Source organism: Trichosurus vulpecula, chromosome 7 (assembly GCF_011100635.1).
Source record: "Trichosurus vulpecula isolate mTriVul1 chromosome 7, mTriVul1.pri, whole genome shotgun sequence".
NCBI lineage: Eukaryota > Metazoa > Chordata > Mammalia > Diprotodontia > Phalangeridae > Trichosurus > Trichosurus vulpecula.
Genome location: NC_050579.1, coordinates 34,323,695 through 34,336,770, shown reverse-complemented (window position 1 = coordinate 34,336,770; position 13,076 = coordinate 34,323,695).

Here is a 13,076-nt window from a genome sequence, read left to right as displayed (position 1 = left end):
TGACCAATTTCTTTACTAAAAGTAGATGCCCTGCAATTGAGGAATTATGGCACATGAATAAAACAGGATATAATTGTACTATAAGAAACAATGGGCTCATGCCTCCAGTCAGCACCAGCCCCACCCCCCACCCTTGGGTCAGGATGTGGATCTAGGTCCGCACCATAGTTTAAAAAATTTAGGATTAGGGTTAGGGTTAGAGTATTTAGGGTTAGGGTTAGAATTCAGAGAAGCATGGGAAGATTCCCATGAACTGATGCAGAGTGAACTCAGCAGAATAGAAAAACAACACACACAATGAATGCAGCAATGGAAATGGAAACAATTTTCAAAGGGAAATTGAGCATGTATATTTGTAGTGACCAATTTAGCCAAGAATATGAGATGAGAAAATTCACCTGCTTCCCTTTTTCGTGGCAGTGAGTGTGGAGCCTGTGATTTGCTGGGTAGTTTCATGAAACTGCTTTGACTTCCTTTCCTTTTTTTTATTCTTTGTTGTAAGAGATGACTGTGGGAAGGAAGAAGTATTTGGAAATGAAGGTGAGGGAAACACAGAAGATATTGATAATTTTTAAAGGCGTTGCTAAAATCCGATATCTTTAGTTGGGGACAGTGTTCTTAGGGGAACTAGGCTAATATTGCACTTCTCCCAGATTCTTTTCTTTGACCCTATTTTCCCTTCTCCTTAGCCAGCAACTGATTGAGGAGAGTTGGGACCTTATTGAGTAGTGGAAAAAACTGGGTTCTGGTCTGGCTCTGGCCCTACTTTGTTGAGAGACGCTGGGAAAGTCATTTCTCCCTCTCCGGGTCTCAGTTCTTTCCTCTAAAAGGAGAGGGTTGGACTAGATCAATCCTAAACAGATACCTACAGGCTGTATATTGACTTAGAAAACCACATAGCAGCATTATCTATGTTGTTGCATATTTTTACTTGTTTTGTTAAACATTTCTCTATTACATTTTAATCTGGCTCTGCCACTCACGAGTTGATTTTTTTGTTTTTTGTTTTGTTTTGTTTTGTTACATACAAGACTGTTGGTGGTGAGTTTGACATCTCTGGACCAGATCTTAAAATTCTGTGATTCTTTGGACAGAAGAGGTCCTTGTGGCCATGCCATAGCAAGACTTAGAAGCTTGAGATGTAAATCTCCAGCCCCAAACTGGTTACAAGTTTATGGAAAGCTTTTCTCTTTACAAAATCTTTTTTTTTTAATCTCCTGCACCACTTCTCCATGAAAATCTAAATCTGGTATTAGAAGAGAGAAGAAAGAAAGGAAGCTAGGCAGAGGACTACAAAGGCAAACTAAACAGAAAATGACCCAGGTAGGAGTTACAAGGAAAACTACTGGGAAAAAAAAAGAGAGAAGCTGCCACTAACAACACCCTCTTAAGAGAACTTGGGCTTCAGCTTCCTTTCTGGAATGCTGTTCAGCATGCCAGACTAAAAGCAGCAATAAATGGAAATGAGGTTGCCTTTCATCCTTCACTCTGTAAACAGAATTCTTTACTACCTGAGGCAGAGATTTAAAGACAGTGATCTTCAAGTGTTGGATGACAAGTATAAAAAGACAATGAGGTCTTATAAAAAGACAGTGAGGTCTTACACCGAAGTCATAGGATTTAGAGATGGAAAGATTTTAGTGACCACAGTTACTCTAGAATCAAAGGAACCTGACAGGCCATCTAGCTGAACCTCCACATTTTACAGATGAGGAAACTGAGGCCCAGAGAGATTAAATTAATAGGATCGTATTTCTAGGGCTGAAAGGGACCTTACAAAACATCTTGTCCAACCCCCATATTTTATAGATGAGGAAATTGAGGCACAGAGAGGTTAAATGGCTTGCCCGTGGTCACGCAGGTAGTAAATGGCAGAGCCAAGATTCAAACTCAGGTCCTATGACTCACCTCCCTTACAGCCTTATAAATTAGAGATTAGAGAATGTTATTTTCATTTTACAGGTGAGACAACTGACGTTCAGAGGGGCAGTGACCTTGTGGCAAAGGCAAGATTTGAACCCAGGTCTTTCTAAATCTATCCAGGGCAACCAATTTTTTATTGAACCAGGCTGCCGCTAATTAAAGCCTTTCAATATCTCAGCAAGTCAGAAGATTTTAATGGAGCCTTTTGATTCTCCTGCCTCCATTTTTCAAATTATAAGATCAGAAAGACAGAAATAGCAACAAGATGGAAGTAACTACTGTTATGAATAACTGCTGTTAATGGTAGAAGTTCCACACATCAGAAAATGAAAGCCTATTACTAACAAAGGGAACCTAGCATTTATATAGTGCTTTATACGTGTGTATGTTAAATGTATACATATACATCATCTCATTGGATCCTCTTGGCTTCACAGTGAAGTAAAATACTTAAGGTATTCTTATTCCCACTTCACAAAGGCAGCAGCTAAGGTTCACAGAGATAAGGAAACTTTTCCACAGTTGCACAGCCTAGTGTCTGAGGCACTACACACTCTTTCTACTCTAGTGGAGCCCTCACTGTGCTAGCTGTCAGAAGACCCTTGTCAGCTTATATGAACCAAGTCACTTCACCAGTCTATGCCTCAGGTTCCTCATCTGTAAAATGGAAGTGATGAAACCTTCCTCACTTTCCTCATTTGTAAAATGGAAACGATGCATACCTCACAGGGTTGGTTGTGTTTTTTTTTTTTTTGTTTTAACATTTTTATTTAAAGTTTTGAGTTCCAAATTCTATCCCACCCTCCCCAATGCCCTCTCTGAGACGGTAAGCAATCAGATTCAGGTTATACATGTGCAATTACATAAAACATTTCTGTATTAGTCATTTTGTACAAGAAGACTCGAATAAAAGAAAAAAAAAGAAAGAGTGAAAAATAGCATGCTTCAGTCTGTATTCAGTCAATATCAGTTCTTTCTCTGGAGGAACATTGTATGCTTTATCATTAGTCCTTTGGGATTGTCTTGGATCATTGCATTGTTGAGAATAGCTAAGTCATTCACAATCCTTCATCGAACAATATTGCTGTTACTGTGTACAACATTCTCCTGGTTCTGTTCACTTCACTATGCATCAGTTCATGTAAGTCTTTCCAGGTTTCTCTGAAATCATCCTGCTTGTCCTTTCTTATAGTACAATAATATATTTATATTATTTTATATTTATATATTTTATATTACGTTTATATATACAATAATACGATTATAATACAATAATATTCCATTACAATCATATACCACAGCTCATCTAGTCATTCCCCAATTGATGGACATCCCTTTGTTTTCCAATTCTTAGTCACCACAAAAAGAGCTATGATTTGTTCTTTGACCCACTTATTTTTTAGGTTTAGATTATTAAATTCCAGTTAGTTTTTAATCTTTCTTTCCATTGTCCATTATTGAATGTAATTTTTATTGCATTATGATCTGAATAAGATGCATTTACTATTTCTGCTTTTCTGCATTTGGTTGTGAAATTTTTATGTCCTAATACATGGTTAATTTTTGTGTAAATGTACTGCTGAGGAAAAAGTATATTCCTTTCTATTCCCATTCAGTTTTCTCCAGAGATCTATCATATCTAACTTTTCCAGAATTTTATTCACTTCCTTAACCTCTTTCTTGTCTTTTTTTTGGTTAGATTTATCTAGTTCCGAGAGGAGAAAGTTGGAAGTCCCCTACTAATATAGTTTTGTCATCTATTCCATTCTGTAACTCATTCAACTTCTTCAAAAATTTAGATGCTATGCCATTTGGTGCATGTGTTTAGTATTGACATGATTTAATTGTTTATGGTACCTTTCAGCAAGATATAGTTCCCTTCCTCATCTCTTTTTATTAGATCTATTTTTGCTTTTGCTTTGTCTGAGATCATGATTAGTACCCTTGCTTTTTTTTGCTTCAGCTGAAGCATAATGGATTCTGCTCCAGCCTCTTACCTTTACCCTGTGTGTATCTCTCTGCTTCAAGTGTATCTTTTGTAAACAACATGTTGTAGGAAGCTGGTTTATAATCTATTCTTCTATCCACTTCCATTAAATGGGAGAGTTCATCCCATTCACATTTATAGTTATGATAACTAACTGTATTTCTCTCTATGCTATTTTTCTTTCTTTTTTTTAAATTTTATATTAGACTCAAGGGCCAGAACAAAAATACAGAATAGAGAAAAGAAATAAAAACATATCATAAGCTTAAATATTGAAACTTAAATACAAAGTAAGAAAGAAAAAAAAGCATGTCGTGTGCATAGCAGAACATAAGAGAGGACTCAAAATATATAACAATAGATTTTCATTTCAAGATAGCCTGTATGATAAATAATACATGTTGTGTTGAGAATTGTCTGTCTTTGCTTCCTTGTGAGTTTTCTTTTGTTCTCTGCTGTCACTTTTTTACTTTGTTCTTTTTTTCCCCTCCTCCCACCCCCCAGGAGGCTAGATATGTTTCTCTATAGCTATAGATATATAATACACATATATACATACATATATAGACATATATTTTCCCAAACATATTCTACTCCTGATCTTTGTTTTTATGTTTGTGCATATCTCTTGTTTCCTGTCCCCTAACTCCTCTACTTTACTTCTACCCACTACCTTGCCCTCCTATTACTTGCCTACCCCCTTCCAAGGATCCCTCCTTTATCCTCCCATTCCCATAAATCTAAACACCCTTCTATACCTCCCTTTTACCTATTCCCTTATTCTCTCCTCTAAGAATCCCTCCCTTGTCCTCTCCCACCTCCCTATGCCCCTACCATTTTATTTCTTCTGAATTTAGAAGACTTTTATACTCTTCTAAATATATATATGTATTATTCCCTCTTAAACCTATTTCTGATGAAAGTAGATTACCAGAACTACTAGCCCTCCTCCCCATCTAATTCCTCTGTATCCATTCTTCCTCTTGCACCTCATTTGTATAAGCTATTTTTCCACTGTTTATCTCTCTTACCCCCCCACCCTTTCCCTCCTAACAAGTGTTTTACTTCTGATCACCACCTTCCCCAATCTACGATCCCTTTTATCAGTTCCCCACTCCCCCTTCTATTAACCCCATCTCTTTTTCCTTCCTTGTAGGGTAAGATAGATTTATATATCCAACTGAGTGTGTATGTTATTCCCTCTTTGAGCCAGTTTTGATGAGAGTAAGCAGCTTTGCCCGCCACTCCCACCACCTTCCCCTCCATTATAATAGCTCTTTCATGCCTATTTTATGTGGGATAATTTACCCCATTCAGTCTCTCCCCTCCTTCTTCCACTGTAATTTTCTTTCTCATGCCTTTATTTTCTTTTTGGTTTTTTTTTTGAGGGGGACATCATCCCATCAAAGTCACCTTATATCCACACACTCCTTCTAATTGCTCTTATAGTAAAAAAGGTCTTAAGATGTTGGGATTTGGGTGGGGGTGGGACGCCGCTTAGGGCTGGGTGGAGGGTGGGGCAGGGACTACAGCTTTCCGGGTATAACGCTTTTCCGGGTATATCGCTGGGCGGTGCCGGCTTAGGATGAAGCCCGTCCATATAAGGCAATGTTATAGCTCTCGCCACTGGATTGGCTGCAATAGGTTATATAATGTACGGGGATAGGGGAAGAGAGAGAGTCGAGCAGTCGCCGTGGAAGATGTACCAATAAAGACCGTGAGCGAGACGTTCTGTCTGGTGAATTCCGGTCTGGGTGGAGGCCAGGCCGGCCGGTGACGACCGAAGGCTCGGTGTAGGAGCAGAAGAGGTCCCCCGGGGAGGACTGCCCGCGACCCCCGGCCCAGGAAGAGGCCTAGGGGGAACGCGGCATTAAGAGTTACAAATGTTATCTTGCCATATGCAAATATAAACAGATTAACATTATGGAATTTCTTATGTTTTCTCTTTCTTGTTTCTTTTTTACCTGTTTATGTTTCCTTTGAGTCTTGTGTTTTGAGGTCAAATTTTTTATTCAGCTCTGGTCTTTTAATTAGAAATGCTTGAAAATCCTCCATTTCATTAAATATCTGGTTTTTTTCCCTGAAGGATTATATTCAGTTTTGCTGGGTAGGTGATTCTTGATTGTAATCCTAACTCCTTTGTCTACTGGTATATCATATTTCAAATCCTCTGGTTCTTTAATGTAGAAGCTGCCAAATCTGTGTAATCCTGACTGTAGTTCCACAATATTTGAATTGTTTCTTTTGGACTGCTTGCAGTACTTTCTCCTTGATCTGTGAACTCTGGAATTTGGCTATAATGTTCCTGAGAGTTTTCATTTTGGGATCTCTTTCAGGAGGTGATTGGTGGATTCTTTCGATTTCTATTTTTCCCTCTGTTTCTAATATATCAGAGTAGTTTTCTTTCATAATTTCTTGAAAGATGTCCAGGATTTTTTTTTAATCATGGCTTTCAGGTAGTCCAGTAATTTTTATATTATCTCTCCTGGATCTATTTTCTAGGTCAATTGTTTTTATGATGAGAAATTTCACATTTAAATTTTTTTTATTCTATTTTATCATATTTTAATGTTTCATAGAGTTTTGACTTGTTCAATTCTAATTTTTAAGGAATTATTTTCTTCAGTGAGCTTTTATACTTCTTTTTCCATTTGGCCAGTTTTATTTTTTAGGGAGTTATTTTTCTCAGTAAATTTTTGTATATCTTTTCCCATGTTATTGCCCCTTTATTCTCTTGCATTACTCTTTTCGCAATCTTTCTTCTACTTCTCTAATTTGATTTTTAAAATCCTTTTTAAGCTCTTCCAAGAATTCTTTTTGGGCCTGAAACCAAATTACATTTTTCTTTAAGGCTTCACATGTAGCCATTTTGAAACTGTTGTCCTGTTTTAAGTTTATGCCTTAATCCTCCCTGTCACCATAGTAACTTTTTATAGTCATTCTTTTTTTGTTTATTTGCTCATTTTTTTCTGCCTTTATTGTGACTCAGTGTTTTTATGTGAGTTAGGCTCTGGTTCTGCACTGTCCCAGGCTTTTGTGCTGGGTCTCAGGGTCTTATTCCTGGCTTTTATTGGGCTTCTGGGCTTAGCTATTTGCTTTCACTGGAGGGTAGTCTACTCTTCTGGCTTGTACTGAAGGTATGTGGCCTCCCTTTTGCCTCCCCCATTGGGGTTTAGATGCTGCAGGCCCCAGGGGAGGGGTCTTGCTGTTGGCCAGCCCTGGGGTGGGGCTTCATTACTGGTCAGCAATGGAGTCAAGGCCTAGCTGGTGACTTGTGCTGGGTGTGGGTTCCCTGGGGTAGGACCTTGCTGTGCTGCACTATTTGCTTGCCCAGGGGGCTGCTGGTTTTCAGAAGGGTGAGACCCCACTGATGGATTGCCCCAGGCCTGGGACCTTGCTGCAGGCCCCCTACTGTGAGGCCGGCTGCTGTTGCTGTTGCTTTTGGACCTAGCTTCCCTTTCACCCCGGTAAGACAGATTTTTTTCCTGCCTAGCTGGCAAACTGCTTCCTTGCTCCTAGATCAATGCTGAGGTGGTTTCTAGTTGTTTGGAGGGGAATTTGGGAAGGCTTCAGAGGGTTTCTTCCTCACTCCACCATCTTGGCCACATAGGGTTGTTTTAAGAAGCAAATGACCTTATTCAATTTCATCTGACAAACATTTATTAAGCACTTCCTGCATATGAGGCACTGTGTGATTTTTTTTAAAGTTTGATGAATGCATTTTGGTTTTTTTAACATTACAATTATTTCCTGATATACCCCACATTATATAACATCTCCCTTTTCATCCAAGAAATGCAATTCAGCAAAACCAACAGGCAGTGACTGTGTCTGAGTGTACATGAAATATTCCACACCCATAGTCACCTATTTCTCTTCCGACAAGTGGAAAGTGTGTTTCATCACAGGCTAAGATTGGGTATTTGCAACACAGTATTGCAAACACTATCCATAAGTATGAGCAAGTTTTACGAACTAGAAACCTCTGTGCAAATGAAAGAGATTAGTATTACTGTTTGTGGAACATTTTTATGGAGATGCTGCTGTTGATTACAAGTGTCAGAAAAAATAAGGGCAAGTAGATCAGGTAATTCAAAAGAAAGACTTCCCTAAGAGAGGAGAACGTGGTGTCTGAAACTCCCCTGTATTTCTGATGGATGGGCAACATGTGTCAGGACCTGGGATAGAATCAAGGATCTAAAGCTGTCAGGGACCTCCAAGGACATCTACTTTAACTCTGTCTTGATTTTACAGATGGAGAAACCAGATGAGATAATTGACATTTGAAAAGGTAGCTACATGTCAAAGGCAAGATTTGAACCCAGGTCTTTTGAAATCCATCCAGGAAGAACTGGCCCAGTATGGCAGGGGTGCAATTTGAACCTAAGTCCTCTGGCTTCAGTTCCAGCTCTTTCCAATGCACCATCCTGGGAAAACCCTCTAAGAATACTGGTTTCTTCCAATTGACTGTAGGTTCTTTTAAAATTCCCATTGGTTATACAATGTAACTCTAAGCAAAAGTCTTGCATGATATGCACTGGAAATAATCTGTTTATAACTGATGTATTAAAAAAAAACTACCTCGATGCTACTCTGATAACTTAAGGGAGAAGACGACTGAGCAATAAGGAAGTGACTCACATGCAGTTCATTTTCTTCTTGGTGTTTACTGAAGGGTAGGGAGTAAAGATTTTTGAAAAAGAAAAACTAAAAAATCCAAGTGATTTTATTATGCATAACCCTATTTCTTTAGATTGTAAGTCTCTTGAGGGTAGCAGCTTTCATTTTTGTCTTAGAATCCCCAGAGCTTGGCACTTTTTTTTAGGAGGGGAGGGGGGAAGAATAGACCTGTGATTTCACTAGTATAGGGAACTTCTGGTGAGAAAAATCTCTCTATGGATGCAGGTGGGCATCTGTTAGCAAGGTTTCTTAAATTTTTTCCACTCATGACTCCTTTTTGGAATTCAGCAGCAGTGTTAATTGGTGCTGTGTGGGCGTGATGGTATGTACAGTGCAAAGTATGCAAGCTTTGTGTGCAGAACCAAGGCTGTAGTAAAGTTGCCCAGCACAACATGTAACATGGGCAAGTGCTGCCAGAAACACCTCAGATTCATTATGCGTTTGATTTTGAGTTAATTTTTGGTCATTATGCATTCAGAAACCTTTTACTGTTGTCAAATTTTTCAAGACCTTGTATGTGGTTGCGACTCACAATTTAAGAAGTGCTGTGTTACAGAGTGATTGAGGTTCTGAAAGGCTATTAGATTTGCCCAGGATCACAGAGGCAGTCCTGGGCAGAGGCCAAACTTGAACCAAGGTGGTTCTGAAGGTGCCAGCCCCTTTCATTATGCCAAGTTGCCTGGCACCCTAAGTAGAAAGAAATGCTTGTTGATTGATTGAATATGTACTAAAAGGAATAATAGCAGGGTGTTAATGCTGGAGAAAAGATGACTTGGGAGGAATAAGAGAGCTGTCTTTCCAGCATTAAGGGCTGATAAGTGGAAAAAGGATCAGAGAGGCCTGTGGTGAATAGTGAATAGAAGGCTGGATTTGGGGCTAGAGTGCTGGGTTCAAACCCTACCTCTAATATATCCTAGCTTTTTGACCGTGTGCACTTTCCCTCTCTGAGACTCAGTTTCCTCATCTCTAAATTGGGCGTAATAATGCTTATAGTAACTACCTCACAGGACTGTTGTAAAACTTAATCAAAACTTAATCATTGCCTAATACATGCCAAGCCAAGTATTTATTAAGCATCTAGTATGACATCCTAGCTGTGTGACCCTGGGCCGGTCACTTAACTTCTCAGTGCTTTAGGCCTCTCTCTATTTCATTTTTTCTCACCTATAAAATGAATATAATAATAGTATCTATCTCCCAGGGTTGTTTTGAAGATTAAATGAGAAAAAGTGCTTTGCAAACCTTTAATCATGACATAAATGCTAGTTTATTACTATTCTGTGAACCCGTTTTTTATTTCACTTTATTTTTGAAAGCAATGGGTTTAAACGACTTGCCTGGTGTCCCAGATCTAGTCAGTGTCAGAGGTCAGATTTGAACTCAGGTCCTCCTGACTTCGGGACAGTGCTCTATCCACTGCACCCCCTAGCTGTTTTTTGCTTGTTTGTTTAGTATCTCAATAGCTATATTTCAACATAATTAGTTCCCTGTGTATTTTATTTTGTGCATTTTAAGCCATTATTCTAAGGAGCCCATAGGCTTCACCAGATGCCCAAGGGCTATAGGACACAAAACAGGTTAAGAACCCAGGCTCTAACACAAAGTCTCAAAGAAGATGGTCACCTGAACTGGTAAGAAGTTTTTTCTATACCAACGAAATCATAGATCCTGTCCCATCCCTGTGTGCCAAGGCACTGTGCTGGGGGCTGGGGATACAAAGGCAGAAGTGGAATAGTTCCTGCCCTCAAGGAGCTGACATTCTACTAGGGAGACTCTTGTCTCTTTTCATCTTGGCTAGTGCCATCCCCTCCCCTCTGCTACCCTCCTCCCCCTATACACCTTCCCTGTCTCTCTGTCTCTGTCTCTCTCTGTCTCTCTCTCTCTGTCTCTCTCTCTCTCTCCATATATATGTATATGTATATATATATATATATATATATATAAATTATATGTATATATGCACACATACAAACATGTATAACATATAAAACTATGGCAGATATAGATCAAATAAATAAAGGCAAATGGAGAGGGGAGAGGGCACTGGGGAGATCAGGAAAGGTTAGAGGAGATGATGGGCATAAATCACTGCAAACCTTACAGCAATGAGAGCCCTCCCTGGGGGGTGGGGGTGGGGGGAGATGGCTTCTTACTCATTAGCAGGTAATAAGCCTACCCACCCACCCAATCGCAGCTCTTCCAGCAAAGGCTTGTGCCCCTTGTCTGCTGCGGTGGGGATGAAATTCTTGTGCAGGTTGGAGCTGGGCAAGATGGGGTCTGGGGTCCCTTCCAAGTCTAAAATTCTGTGAAGTTAGGGTAACAAGCAAGTGGGGAGGAGAAAATGTGGCCTTGGAGACGAGTTATTCAGCCGCTTATCTGACTCAAAACCACAGTCCAGGCTTCATTCTTAATTACATAGTTACCAATGAAACGACTGGCCAACAGCATTTCTCACACAAAGGAGACACATTTATGTTTAGAAGTATCCATCAGCCTTTCTGTAACATTTCTTTATGTCCTTTGGAAACATATTCCTCCAGAGATACAAAGAACAGTCTGTCTCTGTCTCTCCTCTCTCTTCTCTCTCTCTCTCTCTCTCTCTCTCTCTCTCTCTCTCTCTCTCACTCTTTCCCCATCCCTCCCTTTTCCCCTCCCCTTCCGGGGTGTGTGTGTGTGTGTGTGTGTGTGTGTGTGTGTGTGTGTGTGTGTGTGTGTTTGGGAGTGGGAGGAGGGAACTTAAAGGTCAGAAGCATAAGCTTCCTGAAATATGTTCCCAGACTCCTAATTTGATTGTTCATCAGACTTAGAACCTGAAAGGGCTTTAGAGCTCACCTAGTCCAGCACTCATTTTACTAAAGAGGAAACTCAGGCTGAGCTAGCAGAAATGACTTGCCCAAGGTCACCCAGAGTGCAACCAGCAAAGGCTATTTTGAATACAAGTCCCCTCAGTCAGAAGCCAAAGCTCTCTAACACCTACCCTACCCTGCCTCCTTTAAAAAAAAAACCCCATGCAAGAGCCCAGCCAGCCTCATGTAGGGGGTCTTCACATTCTTTGTGCCCCAGGCACCTTGAGCAGACAGTCTGGTGAAGCCCTTCTCAGAATATTATTTGCATAAATAAAACAGGTCAGGTTGCAAAGGAAATCAATTAGATTGAAATATATTTATCAAAAAATGTTAAGTTCCTGAACCCCAGGGTCCGAGTGCTTTACCTGGTGGGTAGGTAGGTGGCTTCAAAGTCCAAAAAGTTTCTGTTCAAGTCCTTCTCTGACCTATTTTTCCCATGTGACCCAAGTGGCAAGCCACTGAACACTCTGAGTTGCCAATACTAGCGATCAGCATTGGTGGAGTGAGTTCCCTTACACTGGTAAAGGTTCAGAAGAGTTTAGTAGAGAATCCATGAGTGGGAAGAGAATGTGGATGGCAGAGGTAACCAACATCAGTGTTTGGCAAGGCATAAGCATCAATCCCAGCTTCTCATTTGGACTGCTTTTCCTTTTCCTTTGCAATGTCCTTTCCAACCCTCTTAGCTACTCAGTCCCCTCTACTTCTTCCTACTCTTTCCTAATCAAAACCTACTGCTTCAGAAGGATTCCAATGAATTCATTCACACTAAAGTGTCATTGATTGCCAAGTCTCCTTTGGTCTCCTCTTTCAAGAGTATTTGCATTTTATAAGAGGAAAATCCAAAGAACTGAAACTTGAAGAGAAATTTTAGGTATCACCAAATGCAGGAGGAAGGGGTTTTGGGGAGGGAAAGAAATGAGGGGGGAGTCTCTTCAGGGTCTCTTAAAATTTCACCATGAGACCTGACATATTCAAGAAACTGATTCAATATATATAAGAAAAAAAGACATTACCCAAAAGATAAATGGTCACAGGATATTCAAAAGAAGAAATCCAAGTATCAACTGCCACATTAAAAAAATGCTCTAAACCACTAATAATTAGAGAAGTGCAAGTTAAAGCAACTCTGAAATTGCACCTGACACCCATCTGATTAGCACAAAATGTCAAACAAGGAAAATGACAAGTGTTGGAAAAGTTTTGGGAAAACAAGCATATCAATGCACTATTGGTAAAGTGAGTCAGCCAGCCATTGTGGAAAACAATATGGAATTATGCTTCCCAAAGTTATTAAATTGTGCCTGTCCTTCGACCCAGAGATACCATTGCTAGTCCTATATCTCAAAGAAGGAATAAAAGGACCATATGTACAAAAATATTTATAGCACCTATTTTTTGTTGTGGCAAATAACTGGAAATTAAGGTGGTGCTCATTGATGGGGGAATGGCTGAACAAATTATAGCATGTGAATATAATGGAATATTATTGTGCCATTAGAAATGAAGAAAGGAACAATTTCAGAAAGATCTAGGAAAAGTTGTATGAACTGATACAGAGTACACTGAGTAGAACCAGGAAAACCATTTCTATAATATCAATACGATGATTAAAAGAAAAACTTTTAAAGACTTATGAAATT